Source organism: Rhinopithecus roxellana, chromosome 9, assembly GCF_007565055.1.
Source record: "Rhinopithecus roxellana isolate Shanxi Qingling chromosome 9, ASM756505v1, whole genome shotgun sequence".
Lineage (NCBI taxonomy): Eukaryota > Metazoa > Chordata > Mammalia > Primates > Cercopithecidae > Rhinopithecus > Rhinopithecus roxellana.
The window spans coordinates 105,926,908-105,940,823 of NC_044557.1; the positions used below are offsets into that span (position 1 = coordinate 105,926,908).

Here is a 13,916-nt window from a genome sequence, read left to right on the forward strand (position 1 = left end):
CAGATAACTTAATGCATAAATGTTATATGTATCCTGTCTGTTCCATCGATTGGCTGTTCTTCCCTTGCTCCCATCTCTCTCCCTATCCTCAGGTCTTCCTGTTCCCTGAGACATAACAATCTTGAAATTAGGCCAGTGAATACCTCTTTGAAGGCTTCTAAGTGTTCAAGTAAAAGGAAGAGTCACACGTCTCTCACTTATATTCAAAAACTAGAAATGATTCAGTTTAGTGAGGAAGGCATGTCAAAAGCTGAAATAGGCTGAAAGTTAGGCTTCTTGTCCCAAACACTTAGCCAAGCTGTGAATGCAAAGGGAAAGTTTTTGAAGGAAACCAAAAGTGCTACTCCAGTGAATGCAAATAATAAGAAAGCAAAACAGCTTTTTTTGCTGATATGGAAAAAGTTTTAGTGTCCTGGATAAAAGATCAAACCAGCCACAACATTTCCTTAAGCTAAAGCCTAATCTAGAGCAAGGCCCTAACTGTCTTCAATTCTTTGAAGACTAAGAGAGATGAAGATGCTGCAGAAGAAAAGTGTGAAGCTAGTAGAAGTTAGTTCATAAGGCTTAAGAAGCTGTCTCTGTAACATAGTGCAGGGTGAAACAAGTGCTGATGTAGAAGCTGCAGCAAATTATCCAGAAGATCTAGCTAAGGTCATTGATGAAGGTGACTTCACTAAACAATCGATTTTCAATGTAGATGAAACAGCCTGGGATTGGAAGAAGATACCATCTAGGACTTTCATAGCTAGAAAAGAGAAGTCATTGTCTTCAAATCTTCAGAGGACAGGTTGACTCTCTTGTTAGGGGCTAATGTAGTTTGTAGCTTTAAGTTGAAGCTAATGGTTATTTGCCATTCTAAATCTCCTAGGGCCACTAGGTATTATGCAAAACCTTCTCTGCCTGTGTTCCCTAGGTGGAAAACAAAGCCTGGATAACTGCACATCTGTTTATAGCATGGTTTACTGACTATTTTAAGACCATTGTTGAGACCTCCTACTCAGCAAAAAGGAGATCCCTTTTAAAATATTACTGCTTATTGACACTGTAACTGGTCACCCAAGAGCTATGATGGAGATATACACGGAGATTACTGTTGTTTTCATGTCTGCCAACACAGAATCTGTTCTGTAGCCCATAGATCAAGGAGTAATTTTAACTCTTATGTCTTATTTAAGACATGATCATGAGTGAAGGCATGAATCATATAGCCTTATGAAATGTATTTCTAGCACAGGAGAACTAGATACAGGCAGATGTATTTCTTAAATACACTTCATAAGGCTATAGCTGCCATAGATAGTAATTCCTGTGATGGATCTGAGCAAAGTAAATCAACAACCTTCTGGAAAGGATTTACCATCCTAAATATCATTAAGAACATTTGTGATTTATGGGAGGAGGTCAAAATATCAACGTTAATGGGTGTTTGAAAGTTGATTCCAATCCTCATGGATAACTCTGAAGACTTAAGTGAAAGAAGTAACTGCAGATGTGGTAGAAATAGCAAGAGAACTAAAATTAGAAGTGGAACCTGAAGATGTGACTGAATTGCTGCAATCCCATGATAAAACTTGAACAAATGGAGGAGTTGTTTCTTATGGATGAGGAAAAAAAAAAAGTGGCTTCTTGAGATGGAATCTATTCCTGGTGAAAATGTTGTAAAAATTGGTGACATGACAAGAAAGGATTTAGAATATTACATAAACTGGGATTATACCTGTAATGCCAGCACTTTGGGAGGCTGAGGCAGGCAGATTGCTTGAGTTCGAGACCAGCCTACCTAACATGGTGAAACCCCATTTCTACTAAAAATACAAAAATTAACCAGGCATGGTGGCATGCACCTGTAGTCCCAGCTACTCAGGAGGCTGAGGCAGGAGAATCGCTTAAACCCAGGGGGCAGAGGTTGCAGTGAGCCAAGATCAGGCTACTGTAATCCAGCCTGGGAGACAGAGTGAGACTTTGTCTCAAATAAAAAGAATATTACATAAATTTTGTTGATAAAGCAGCAGCAAGATTTGAGAGGACTGACTAAAATTTTGATAAAAAGTTCTGCAGAGGATAAAATGCTATCAAATACTATCACACGCTGCAAAGAAATATTTTGTGAAAAGAAGAGTCCATCGATGTGGCAAACTTCATTGTCTTATTTTAAGAAAATGACACGGCCATGCCAGCCTTCAAAAACCACCACCCTGATCAGTCAGCAGCCATCAGCATTGAGGCAAGACCCTCCACCAGCAAAAAGATTACAACTTGCTCAAGGCCCAGATGATCATTAGCAATTTTTAGCATTAAAGTACTTGTATGTTAAGGTGTGTACCTTGTTTTCTTAGACATATTGCCATTGCACACTTAGTAGACTACAGTATGATATAAACATAACTCTACGTGCACCGGGAAACCAAAAAAAATCCTGAGATTCATTTTATTGTGATATTCACTGTATTGTCATATTTGCTTTATTGTGGTGGTCTGGAACTGAACCCATGATATCTCTGAGTTATGTCTGTATCTAGTTCTCCTGTACTAACTAAATTGCCTATGATGTTTCCTACTTCCTGAACCTAAGTTCCCTGGCTATTCTCTAGTCCCTTTATGTGATAGATTCTCTTTAAATCCTTCCTGTCCCATCCAGCTTCTGTCTCCTCTTCATCATTCTCTCATGGCCCTCTTCTCTGCTGGGTGGCAGCTACTGAGAGTTCCTGTTAAAAGGTTCTTAGATACTAATAACTTAATTTACTGCCTTCTACAGGTAACACATCTTTATTTACATAGAAACCTGAGACACAATGCCTTTATCTATATCCTCTCCCCTTTTCTCCTCCTGTACTCTCACTAAGGAAGGATTTAGTAGAAAATACAACTGAATGGATGAGTGATATTTTGGCAATGGTGAAGTACTGTTATTATGTATAAGCGCTGCTAAATTCACATAGTAAATAATTGTTTTAATAATTTATTGAGAATTGAGTGATGATTCTCTACACCTAAAATAGGTACAAATGATTCTCTCACATTAGGAATTTCTTGAGTTATTTGAAAATTTAAGAAAGCATGTGCTTGTTCAAGATTGCTTGAGTATGATCTTAGTGATTACCGAAACAGTATCTGTGTTGAGTTCTCTTCACATGCCTCCTGGCATGTCTGGCAATTACTAGGCACTAAAAAGTAATTGATAAGTTGATGAATGAAAAGGCATTTTTGTCACAATTTTGCAAATGGGTCAGACAGATAAATCTTATTATTTTACATGAAACTCTGACATAATGAGAGATTGTACTTGAGAGATTATTAGATGAAAAAAATCCAGGACTTGATCCAAGGGTGGGGCAATGAGGAGATAAAGTGGCCTATTTTTGGAGAGGTATAAGTCAAAATGCTTTCTAGCAATGTTAAGTAGGCAGCATGGGTGCTGCCAATTTCCATTTCCATGCCCACAGCAAACATCCATAAATGATTATGACACTTATCCTAGATGAGCCTGGAATGAGGCTTCAGATTCCTTTCAAGACATCATTTCAGGCAACCGCTACCATTTAATCAAAGTTGGCCTAGACACTCTTCACAATAGCAGAGACTTGGAACCAACCCAAATGTCCATCAGTGACAGACTGGATTAAGAAAATGTGGCACATATACACCATGGAATACTACACAGCCGTAAAAAAGGATGAGTTCATGTCCTTTGTAGGGACATGGATGCAGCTGGAAACCATCATTCTCAGCAAACTATCACAAGAACAGAAAACCAAACACTGCGTGTTCTCACTCATAGGTGGGAATTGAACATTGAGAACACTTGGACACAGGAAGGGGAACATTACACACCGGGGCCTGTCGTGGGGGGAACACGGAGGGATAGCGTTAGGAGATATACCTAATGTAAATGACGAGTTAATGGGTGCAGCACACCAACATGGCACATGTATACATATATAACAAACCTGCACGTTGTGCACATGTACCCTAGAACATAAAGTATAAAAAAAAAAAAAAAAAAGTTGGCCTAGAAAATAAAACTTACATCCCATCCTAGGTTAGTCACTGCCCCAACTCCACTGAGAAAACTTGGTAACTTACAGTCTGGCTAGCTATTCTGAAAGGGAGATACCGCCAAGATAATACTGATAAAACTTGTATACTGGGGCCTAGAGAAGAGGACAAGAGGCATCAAGGATGTTGGGTCATCCAACTTCAATTATTGGAAAGATATTGATGGCATTAAAACAAAATAACCATAGGAAAAACAGACTCTTGAAGAGTAGCTTGTACATGTATATACTATAAGTCTCAGGTTATAACAACATATCCAAATGAAAATGGAGATATTTAACCAAACTCACAGTGTTTCTCTCCAAATCTGAATCATTTTCAGTTTTTTATCTTTTTTTTTTTTTTTTTTTTTTGAGATGGAGTCTCGCTCTGTCGCCCGGGCTGGAGTGCAGTGGCCGGATCTCAGCTCACTGCAAGCTCTGCCTCCCGGATTCATGCCATTCTCCTGCCTCAGCCTCCCCAGTAGCTGGGACTACAGGCGCCTGCCACCTCGCCCGGCTAGTTTTTTGTATTTTTTAGTAGAGACGGGGTTTCACCGTGTTAGCCAGGATGGTCTCGATCTCCTGACCTTGTGATCCGCCCGTCTCGGCCTCCCAAAGTGCTGGGATTACAGGCTTGAGCCACCGCGCCTGGCCAGTTTTTTATCTTAGTAAATAGCACTGTCATTAATTTAGTTGTCTAAGCCCGAAACCTAGGCATCACCTTGACACTTCTGTCTTCCCCGCCGCCTCACAGTTAATCTATCATAACATCCTGTCAGTTTTATTTTCTATACCTTTTTCTAACTCATGTACTTTATGCCATCTCCACCACTAGATATTACACGAGACATACTAATACTAAAAAATTATTCCATGTTTATCTGAAACTCAAGTTTAACTGGGCATCCAACATTTTTATTTGCTAAATCTGGCAACCCTAGTCTAAAATAATCCAATTCAAAAGAAGCAAAAGTAGGCCCTCAGACTCTAAATGGTGTGATCTAGATTGGGCTGTGGGATAGATTATTTATCAACGTAAGTACTAAGATTATAAGACAAACGCACATTTATTTGCCCCGCATAGCACCTTGTCTATTTAGATGGCTTATTATTTTTTAAAATCAGTTGAGCAAGGTAAAACCACAGAATATTTTGGGAGGTATAGATGATATGCATAGTGAGAAAACAAAATGTTTTCTTTAGTTTTGACATTAGCTGACTTTTCTTGTAAAATTAATAATGATGTCATTTCCCAAGGAAAGGTCAAAGTGCTGAAATTCTTCACGTATTTTGTAAATTTATGTGTCACTGAAAAACTGAAATCTAGCCAACATGAGAGATATTGTCAAGTTCCTTCAGAGCTTAGCAGAATACTATATCATGCATGACCTGTTTTTGAAATAGGATTTTGTGAAAAATACCAGAACACCTTTTCTGGTTTCTTTTTCATTAACTGCTCATACTTTACACATTCCTTAAATGATCTCCCTGGTTCCCATCATGGCAACCAGCTTCCTAAATCCACATTCTTAGCTGAGGATTGTAGTTTCAGGCAATAGAATCAACTCTGGTTAAGGATATTATGGTGTTCACGGATTTCCTCAAAATTTCAAAAAAACAGTCTATGGAAGCTCAACACCAACTGATCCTGAATGCTGCTCTAGGGAAAATACCCATTTGTCACCTTCATAACAACTGTTTCACAACTCACACACTGCTTCAGCTCACACCAATGACATCTGAGATTGGCCAAGCTCTACCTAAAAATGGGGTGCCTCCTCCTTCCTGCCTTCCAGATGATGGAGTCTATGCATGTCTATGCACATTTACTTCCTGATGTTGCCCCCTTCAGAATTGCCATTCAGTGTGAGTGGTTCTGTCCTTGAGCAACAAGGAAGGCTGGGAACTTGGATTCTGGCTTCTATCTTTGGGAAGCTCAACATATAATTTGGAAAATTTTCCAAATACACAGGAAGGATATTCAAAAGATATTGAACAGCAACCAACATGAAATATGTTCCCTGCTTTCCAAACACCACATTTTATAACCATCCTGCTAGATGGAGCATAATGATTAAGACATGGGCGTTGGAGTCCAATGAACTTTGGTTCTAGTTCCAGTTTTACCTCTTACTAATGGGAAAAGGCAGGATGGGCTACCCCGCTAAGACACCATCTTCTTATCTGTGAAATAGACACATTAATACCATTCACCTCGTAGGACGGTATGAGGATAAAATGAGAAAAGTGAACAAGTATGGCGGTGGAGTTTGCATCTTCACGGAACAAATACTTATCCTCATTACAAATGTGATTACTACCAATCTTTTTACCTCTTTCTTTTATATCTTGTAGTTACAACCCATTTTAGGATTTTTTAAATAATCTGATTTTTGCTTTGGTGTTGTCGTTTTCACATAAGAATACTTCTTTCTACTGAAGCATTTCATCAATGACATTATTGCAAAAGTTCTACAAATATTCATTTTTTAAAAAGTTTTCTAATTTTTTCCTGATTACATTGAAAAAAATTGGAAACTACAGAAAAGCAGAAAGGTGGAAATAAAAATACCCCAAAATGTCATGATCTAGAGTTAACCACTGTTACTTGTCTTTCGAGAAGTATTTTTCATCAACCATAGGAATCACAGATTTGAGGAACTGAAAGCGACCATAATGACCATGTGGTTTGAATTCTCTTAGATTCCCCGAATTTGCTGCAAGCCAGCGAAACTTCATCCTCCTGACTAGTTTCATCTGTGTTTTCTCCAGAGTCACTTGGAGGGGAAAGGTCATTTGAAACTTTCATTGTCAGGTTGTAAGTTGTTTTATTTATTAATTTTGTAGTAGGAGGCTTCACGTTTTATGTGTTAGCCTCATGTTTCTAAACAGAGGAAGTAGGGGATGCTGGGAAATACCATTTGACTCTATGGAAGCCTTTGAGAGAGCAAGAGGGGAAGAAAATTACTCTTTTATTGTGAGTTTTGCAAATGATCTCTGAGAAGCTCTGATATCATTCATATGCCGTGCCAAGCTGGATTGAAACGGCTCATCTTGGCAGACATTGAGAGTGAGCATATAATTCCTTGGGGTTGGGATGGGCTGTTATCAGAAATAGTTCCATAGGCAGTATTTACATAACTGTGGTGGAGTGTGAGAATAAACACAGCTGTGGCATTGCCCTAAATATTTCTATTCAGCAGGGAATTAAAAGAGAACTTTATCGCTGAACGACAGATAAACACAATTCATCAAGCAGTGGTCAGTTCAACTGGGGAACAAAATAGGAGTTATAAAAGACTGGCCTGCTGAAAATAGCTCCCATCAGCCATCCTGACGTTATTGCTGCTTTACTCCCTCCCTCCCTCTTCTTCCCTAGTTCCAGAAATGCAGGGCTCATCAGCCAGCAAGGAAGTTGTCTAGATTTTCTTTACCCCAAGAAGGAAGTCGAGGACACTGTCCTTTACTGAGTAAAGACCTACCCTGGGCCAGCATGCTTTATATATGTTCCTTACTTCAGAATGGTTCCCCATTTTCTTTCTGGGCTATAAAACTGAATGTTGGTGGGAGTAAGATTTCTTGCCAAGAAGACAACTTTTTAACTCCAAAGTGAGCTAAAATGGACACGTGATTTCACAGCTCTAAATGATCTAAATTCATCTTATGAATTTTTTTAAGCGTCCATATATTTTAAATAGTAGTGCAGTCCTGGTTCTGCTATGTCCAGGAAGATAGTTACATGATGTATTTGTGTAATAGTTTTCAAGGATTGCCATAACAAAGTACCACAAACTGAGTAGCTTAAAACAATAGAAATTTATCCTCTCTCAGCTTTGGAGACCGGAAGTCTGAAACCATAGTGTCATCAGGGTTGGTTCTTTCTGGAAGTTTTGAGGGGTAAACCATTTCATGCCTCTATCCTAACTTCTAGTAGTTGCCTGCCCTCATGGGCATTCCCTGTCTTGTGGCTGCATCACTCCAATCTCTGCCTCCACCTTCACATCGCCTTCTTTTCTGCACGTCTCTCTGTGTCTTTTCTGTCTCTTATAATAGCACTCTTACTGGATTTAGGACCCACCCTAATACACTGGGTGGAATGATGAGATAATGAGATAAGGATTTCATCTGAATCCTTCCCTTAATTACATCTGCAAGGATCCTATTTCCAAATAAAGTCACATCCTGAGGTTCTCCAGGAACCTGAATTTTGGAGGGACACTATTCAATGCACTGCACATGGTGAGTTAATTGGAGACACAGACTATGTACTCCAGTTGCCTCTACAGCACACAACACATGCCAGACACCTCATCAGTGTTCTAGAACACTTGCTAATTGGCTGTGACAGCATTGCATGTTTCTTACTCCGTTTTGTAACCCAAGAGATTTACTGGGATTTTCTGTTTCAATATGCATGCCTTGACTCTTTACTAATAGAATTTCTAAGAGAGACCTATAGGTATAGATAATATGAAAACATTATGTTCACTAATATAGTTTTTTTCCCCCATTTACTGAGTCAACAGAAAGTCTTAAATGCTAAAAACATAAGTGACAACTACTAACATCAGGTCACAAAGCACTTTCCTAATTATTACCTCATTTGATACTCCAGTAACCCTGTGAATGTTATCACCTTCATTATCATCATCATTACCACTTTGATCATTACCACCACCATCTCAATTGTATATGGGATGAAGAAACTCAAGGCTCAGAGAAATGAAAAGACCTATTTGAGGTCAGTGTATGAGTCAGGACTTTTGGTTGTATTTTGAAAGTAGCCCAACTTGAACTGGCTTAAGAAAAAAAAAAGGAACATAGAAGAGCAGGCCCTTCCCTCTCGATGGCAAGATGGTCATCACAGATCTATGATTGCATCCAACCCCCCAGTATTTACAATGAGGAGGGGAAAAAAGTCTCCTTAACAATTATTCCTGGAATGCCATTTCTTTACTCTATCACTTTCTATTATGGAATGTGCACTACACTGGATCCAGCAGAAATTCTGGGCCTGGATCTCTTTGGTCCAAATTGTTTCATACCTACAACCCTCAAGCCATCAAATCCCCCAGACCACATAGAATGAGAATGAGGATAAAGCCTGTTACCAGAAAAGCAGGATATGGAAATGGCAGACAAACAACAGATACCCATAAGAAGCATAGTTTACAAATGACAGCTTGGGCTTGAGACAAGATGGTTTTAACCAATAGATCTGTTCTATGGCCAGTCCTTCTCCTCTTCTGTTTAAATGCATTGAATACATGATAAATGCACAATGGAACAAAATTTAAAAGATACAAAGTTATACAGTTAAAATCTCCCTTCCAATTTTGTCCTCCTGTCACTCAGTTTCCCTCCTAATTGAACTCATCTCTATACCCCTCCAGGGATAGTTACAGTTTCCACATTTACAAGCATCATATGAGTTGTTTTTACATCAGTGATACATTATTCTCACTGTTCTGTCCTGCGCTTTTTTCCCTCCACTCTGTTAGGTATTTTTGGCTCTCTGACTTTAATGACTTCAACCACCCAGGCACAGTGACATTTTCACACACCACTTAGTTTTCACTCTTGAATTTTTTTCTGTTTTCCTTTTTCTCTCCTTCTCCCTACCTTCTTCTTACTGCATTTCCTCATTTTACCTCCTTCCATATGTTCATAATGTAATTATTGAAGTTGAAACTACCTTTTTAAGAAAACACATAATACTAAACATTTGACCCTACAAAATGGTTCTTTTGAGGTATGTTATCAGCAAAAACCTACTGAAAAAAATGAAACCATTTCTCATCTCTTTTCACCCCAGAGTCACTGATTAGCTCAGGCTATGAGAAAGCAAAAGCTAATTGTAGCTCTAGTTATGGCCACAACACTCATTAACTTGTGCCCCTCAACAGGAACCTCATATAGCTCTCTTTTGTTTTTAGAATAAAGAGGTAGATGGGTTAAAGGGTGACATGTTATCAGGTTTGCCCCAAATCTTTTAGTATCTTGCAAAACACTCATGCATCTTTCCCTGAAGTTATTTTGTTTTCATTCCAGGATAGTAGAAAGAGCCTTTGTATAACCTTTTGGTTTTTCCCGGGGCTTGCATTTTTCTTCAAATCCCAGTACTCTGGAAAGCAGTTGGACTATAGCCCACCTGCCCTGGAGGACTCTCCATGCTTCATTGGACCAATACAATTTTATTGTGCACAAATTTGGAAAGACTATTCATTGTAAACTAGGAAAATTGATCAAGATGGGCATGGCACTGTGACATCTCATACATGTTATTTCATTTAATCTTTTCAATAATCTCAATAGACAAGTATATTGAGGCATTCTACAGATAAAGAAATTGAGGCTAGGGAGTTTAAGTAACTTGTCTAATGCATCACAACCAATAAGTCATAAAGCCACTCTGAATCCAATAAGTCACAAAGTCAGTCTGAAAGTCATAAAGCCAGTGTTTATTCCAGCATGCATCTTTTCCATTGGTAACAATATGGGCGGCTGAAAGAACTATTGCACAACCAATCAGGAATGGAATTTCTTTACTCCCTACCACTTTCTATTCTGGAACGTGCATTACACTGGATCACATTTTGGTAAAATGAAGTCAAATAACAAATTAGGTCAAAATGTGTTTATTTGAAGTTCAGGTAATGCCAAGTAGTGGGGATATTATAGGTGTAAAATCACTCCATGACCTTGTTGAGAATCTTGAGTTGTCACCCAGGGATTTGAAGGACTTCAGTGATACCAAGTACCTATCGTTTGCCTTAGATAGTAGAACTCATTGATATTAAAAGAGGAAGTTTGTAGTCCTTTCTCCTCTCCCTTTGGGTTTTGTTGGGGGTGAGGGAAAAAGGGGGAATGTAAGTTGCTGAATTATTTTAATTACTCATTGCACAAATAATTGACACCTTTTCCATGCCAAACTTTTGTCAGATCAGCCCAACAATTCTTAGCCTACCATCATATTTGGTGGTTTCATGCTGCCCTCATGTGTGGTCAGTGAGAGGCTCTTTCTCATCTCTCCTATTGTCATTGACCCCTATCTTAAGTCTACCATATGTATCATCTTATAATCCAGAGTCAAAGCTTAGTTAAAAAGAATGATTTCCCTCTTTACTTGGATCTGCAAGATCTTCATAGGCTACTGGTTCACAGCTCCAAAAACTCTACCTCTACATTTGCAAACAGGCTCTTTGCAGGACTTTACTTCATCTGAAAGCTTCTCTATGGTGGTTTTAAGATACAGATATGTCTACAAATGCTTTGGTACTCTTCCTTGTATCCCAGTGGAGCTTAATTCTCCTTTTGTTGAATGTGTATTGGACTTATTGACGCACTTCTAACAATAAGAATAAACCAAAACTCATGGTGTGCCTGCTGGTGGGAATGTAAACTAGTAAAACCACTATGGAAAACAGGATGGAGGTTCCTTAAAGAACTACAAGTAGAACTACCATTTGATCCAGCAATCCCATGACTGGGTATCTACCCAGAGGAAAAGAAATCATTATATGAAAAAGACACTTGCACACGCATGTTTATAGCAACACAATTCACAATTGCAAAAATATGGAACCAACCGAAATGCCCATCAACCAATGAGTGGATTAAAATATGTGATATACATACACCACAGAATACTACTCAGTCATATAAAGGAACAAAATAATGGCATTTGCAGCAACTTGGATGAAGTTGGAAACCATTATTCTAAGTGAAGTAACTCAGGAATGGAAAACAAACATCAAATGTTCTTACTTATAAATGGGAACTAAGCTATGAGAATGCAAAGGCAGAAGAATGATATAATGGACTCTGGGGACTCAGGAGAAGGGGTGGGAGGGTGGTGAGGGATAAAAGACTGCACATTGGGTACAGTGTACACTGCTCAGGTTATGGGTGCACCAAAATCTCAGAAATCACCACTAAAGAACTTATCCATGTAACCAAAAACCACCTGTTCCCCCAAAACTATTGAAATTTAAAAATCAAAGAAACAGTAACAACAAACATGGTGTGTGCCTTTGAAGACCAGGTCAGAAAAGGCATAGCAGTTCCTTTTTGTCTTTGGAGGAAACACCTGCCATGTCAGGAGGACACTCAAGCAGCCTTTGGAAAAGGCTCATATGGCAAGAAACTGAGGCCTCCTGCCAATGGCCATAAGAGGGACCCATCTTAGAAGTGGATCCTCAACCCCAGTCAAGCCTTCAGATGCCTGCAACCCCTGTCAGCATCCTAACTGCAAATTCCTGAGCCAGAACCACTCAGCTAAGCCATTCCCAAATTCATGACCTACAGATACTGTGAGATAACAGATGTTTGGAATTTTGTTTTGTTTTGTTTTTGTTTTTCAGTAAGGGTCTTGCTCTGTCACCCAGGGTGGAGTGCAGTAGTGCAATCATGACTTTTACTGCAGCCTTGACCTCCTGGCCCCAAGCAATCCTCCCACCTCAGCCTCCTACGTAGCTGGGACTACAGGTGTGCACCACCATGCCTGACTACTTTTTAAATTTTTTGTAGAGATAGGGCCTCCTTACTTGCCCAGGCTGGTGTCAAACTCCTGAGCTCAACTAATCCTCCCACTTCAGCCTCCCAAAGTGTGGGGATCACAGGGATCACAGGCATGAGTCACTGTGCCTGGCCTGGAATTTTAAGCCAAATTTTAATTTTAATCAGAGAGGCCTGTGGTGGTCTTTAATCTATATAAATTTGTGGAACATTTAAAGCATATACCCAGGCTTCAATCTCTGGAACCTTACTCAGTATGACTGGGATAGGGTCCAACCATTTATATTTAACTGAATGATTTTTTTAAAAGAAGCCTATTAAAGGATATCTGAAGAATACTTTTGGTTGAGAACCTTGCTGTTCTTTTTGATGATAAAAAGCAACAGGCCTCTCTGCTCTGTGTCTTTTGTATTCTTCCTCTGAAAACTGATGGGGGAAGCTCAGTTCACCATTCCATGTCCCTCTCAGCCATTGGGAAGCCTGGCAAACAACCAAGCTCAGTCCTTTTTTTTAAATGAACCTATGGCACAGCCCTTCTCAAACTTGACTAGAGTCAGATTTTCCTGGAGGATGATTGCTGGACCTCATCCCCAGAGTTCCTAGTTAAGTAGGCCTGAGGTGGGAACCTATAATTTGCATGCAAATACTGCTGGTCTGTGGTCCCACCTTGAGAGTCACTGCCAACAAGTATGGGACCTGGTACTTCAACGTTGCCTCAGAAATTGTCCTAGATCCTCCCTACACTTCAGGTAGCAACAAAAAATGATCCATTCATCCATTTTTGCCTGAGGCAAAAGTTAATCCATAGAAATTCGAATAGTGATTATATTGGAGGACAGGAGCTGGAAAGGGTATACAAAAGGGATTTCTGGGATGACTGTAATATTCTATTTTTTGATCTGAGTGATGGTGACACAAATATATTCTCTTCGCAAAAATACAGTTGAGGTGGACACCTACAATTTGTGCACTTTTCCGTCTGTAGGTTATACTTTAAAAGTTGACTTAAAAATTAATAATAATGATAAGCACTGTCAAAACCTGGAAGAAATGGGTGTCCGCATCACTAGCCTATACCTCTGTTTGCAAGTCTGCTTTATCCTAGGGCCATGCTGGCAACCCAACAAAGAAAATACTGTTTTCTTTCTTTCATTTTTGCTGGCATCACTTGTGTGTGTGATACCTGTGGAGTCCTGTTTCCCAATATGTTGTTTCTTTGAAAACAAATGCCAGCCTTCAAAAGAAAATATTGTAAATGACGTATTTGCATGTTTTAAATTCCTAGAATAATAGATATTGATAGAATATCTTGAAAAGCCAGTTGATAACCACCATTGTTGATTAAAAATAAAGTTTTAAAGA

General features: G+C 39.2%; 1 protein-coding gene across 1 annotated transcript in view; it reads left to right on the plus strand.

The window, feature by feature from the left end:
- The window catches only part of SNTB1 (syntrophin beta 1), a 292,341-nt gene that overhangs the window by 161,436 nt on the left and 116,989 nt on the right, over positions 1-13,916 (plus strand). The window lies entirely within an intron of this gene.